This window comes from Dryobates pubescens, unplaced genomic scaffold, assembly GCF_014839835.1.
Source record: "Dryobates pubescens isolate bDryPub1 unplaced genomic scaffold, bDryPub1.pri scaffold_56_arrow_ctg1, whole genome shotgun sequence".
NCBI classification, from domain to species: Eukaryota; Metazoa; Chordata; class Aves; order Piciformes; family Picidae; genus Dryobates; species Dryobates pubescens.
This window is the reverse complement of record NW_026530778.1, coordinates 233121-236472: the sequence shown is the minus strand read 5'-3', so window position 1 is coordinate 236472 and position 3352 is coordinate 233121.

Below are 3352 nucleotides of genomic sequence, written 5' to 3'. Positions count from 1 at the left end.
TCTACAGGTTTGTTTTTTCCTTGCTTAATTGACATATAATGAGGAGACTGATTATTATCCCTTGTAATCTAACCGGATCAATACGAGCTTGCAATTCCATTTGTTCATACCTACCCTGTCCCAATAATTCATCCAGAGTTTTTATACCTTTGTTATATTTTGTATGTTTAAACTTTTTCTTTGCACTTGTTACCTTTTTTACCATTTTAAAATTTCTTGTTGCATTTGTTACCTTTTTTGTTCACCCCCTCTTTTTTTTTCTTTTTTTTTTCTTTTTTTGTATTTTTTGTACTCTATGTCTAAGAAGGAAATCTAAAGACGTTACGTTAGCTAAAGAATACCGTTGAAAATTAATACCTATTCACTACAAACCTTAACATTATTACAATATTACATGGACCTCCTTTGAAATGCCGAGGCAGACACAAAAAACAAAGACAAGAAGGTTCAAACCAAAAGAAAATCTCACAAGGTGAACTCATCACTAAGTACTCACACCTCAGTACAACCACTATGCATTAATTACCCACAAGTACTAAATGCATACCATTCATCATTCTTATTACAAAAGCTTAGCAAAACTCTAAATAACAAATCTCTGAAAGACATTACAACCAGAAATGAGAAAATTAGCACTGTTGCTTTAAATCAGAGCAGAGTTGTGGCTAAAGCCACTGGGAAGGGGGGTCGCTGGTGAGAGCCTCTGTGGGGGAAAGGGGCAGGGGCCAGGCAAGCGGCCGCCGCTGGGCTGCTGCCACTGTCAGTGCTGCCGGTATCAGTGGTGCGTCAGTCGGTACTGCCTTGGTCGGAGCCGTCGGTATCCGTGGGGGCCGGCAGGGCTGGCGGGCAGGGTGCGGTGGTAAGAACGCCGTCACCACGAGCCCCCAAGCACTTCGCTGTTTCTCAGAGGGGCCGTAAAGCAAAGTCGGCCCTGTTTGAATTCCTCGCTGCCGGTGTTGTGGTCCTCTGAGAGCTGCCTTTTCTCAGCTTTTTCCCCGCTGGGTGCAGACGGCAGTGGTGGTGGCTGGTAAAACACGATGTGGCCACCGCAAGATGTATCGGGGGCGGCCCTGGTCGATCGGTCGATACTTTGAAATACATCGTCCGGCTGCAACTCATCCTGACAACTTTGCTGTAACTGCAGCAGCCATTCGCTGTTCTAGTTTATATTTTTTAATACAGTTTATGCATTCTCGCCACGGCTTTTGCAGCTTGATAGTGACCCAGTCCCACAGTCTGTTTCCATAGTCTCTCCAAACAAGTTTCATCAAAATAACTATCTCCGCTAGGGAAATCCCCTAAAGCGGATCCATGGGCCACAAGCCCAGGAATTACTTTGGGCGATATCTGCGCCTTACGCTTTTCTAAAAAGCATTGCAATACGGAGAGCGCTGCCTCTTGTTCCATATTCACCGATGTCCACGAACTTCACTGCCGCGATCCGTTACCCATTGGTGTCCGCTGCTCCTTTCCTCAGGCCTGCCAATGCCGGCCCGCCCAAGTTTGCCGTCGGCCTGCCGACTCTGCCCCTTGCTCCTCTTCCCCATTTGGTTGTAATTTTTGCCGTGCCTGAATAGCAGCTTTTTGTTCTGCAGCATGCTGATCGAGTGTTACCATAACCGCTCTCCATGGCTTACTATTCTTCTTAGCAGCCTTATCATCATCTATACTTTTCATCCATAAATCTTGTCCTAATTCCTTCCACAGTGTTCTATCAAAAACATCGTTGGGATCTTTAAAATATCCCAACTTCTCAGCATATTCTAACAAAGGCTCTAATTCTTTCTTTAAATCAATGCCTTTAATATTTCGCTTTTCTAAAAAGCACTTGAGTAATACGCTGCCTGCCTGCCCATATTAACGTTGATACCTGTGCGCACAGTCTCTATCAGCAGTTCCAGGTCTACAGCGTCTTCAGCTCCCAGGCTGTCCTCCTTCTCTTTGTCTGAGTGATCAGCCTCTGGTACTGCTATCCCGGGCCGGCTTCTTGCCTCCGCGCTCATGAACGTACACTTAGTCCTCGAGGAACCTTCAGACTTCTCTGTGAGTCTATGACCCTCTCTGTGGGGTCGAACCCTCTCTGTAGGGTCCCTTGTTCAGGCGCCACTTGTCACAAGAAGGGGTCGACAACGATCAATATGATCCATGAAATCCAACTTTATTGAGCATCAGACACTTCTTATATACAGTAGCCTAGCTGCTGACCCCACCTTCTGCAGTTAAACATCCTGCTTTCCCATCCTGATGAGATAATCACAAGAATTCTGTTTTACATTCTTCTTTACTTGTTATCACCTGTATAAGGGCGCAGTGACCTTGTTTTGGTATCCTGTTATCCTTTGCAGGCAGCTGCAAGCACAGCTACAAGGTCATGGCGGCCTGGCTGCATCAACACCCTAGCTTACTGTGAGCAGTAAATAACAAGGTGGAGTCCGGCCTACACACTCTGTTCAAACCATTGTTCCATAGAACCATGTCTTTGCAAGCCATTCCGCAACAAGCTGCAGCTGCCTTGTGCCTGAAAATGGCAGGAGGAGGAAGTGGGTGATGGAGCTGCTGTTGGACATTCCCTGCCTCTGGCCATGAGGCACTGTCAGAAGAGAAGGAGACAGTGACAAGTCAGAAGAGAATTCTCTCAGCACAGCCAAAACCACTCCCCACAGACCCTCCCCTGTCACACAGACACCTGCTGCTGCTTCTTCTCAGGGACCTTCCTTCAGCTCCAAGGCTGGAGCACTGCTTGGTCCTGGCTTAGGCTAAAAGGCAAGAGTGGGAGAGCTCCCCAGGGACTCTAAGTCACCCTGCTCTGCACCTCAGCTGGAGGGTGACCATGCCTCCATGTCACCCTGCACAGCCACCAGACACTGCTCAGAGCAGAGGGATCCACCACACACCACTCAGGGTCTCATGGTCTCAGCATCCCAATTCTAGTCCAGGAGAAACTTGGCTCAGTGTCCCCTGGAAGGCAGCACAGACTGGATGGATACCTCAAGGACACAGCCAAGGCATGACCATGGCAGCTCCTGCAGTCAGCTCATTGCCAGCCTCACAGCCTGCACTGCCCAGAGCTTCCCAGGCTGGAGGACAGCTGGGACACCTCATTGCTGTGGCTCCACCTGCACAGAAGATCTCACAGTGTCTGTGCCTGACTCTGCAGCTGAGGCTTCCATGCCCAGAGAGCCATAAACAACACAAAGAGCATCTGAGACAGGCAAGGAGACTGACAGACAGACACTCAGGAAAGCCCTCAGGTGAGGAGTGTAGGCACTTGGTGAGGTTCCCAGTAAAGCTCTGTGTGATGGTTTAAGAGGCTCAGCCCCTGCTCTAAAGGCACTGCTGAGTTTTCCTCCTC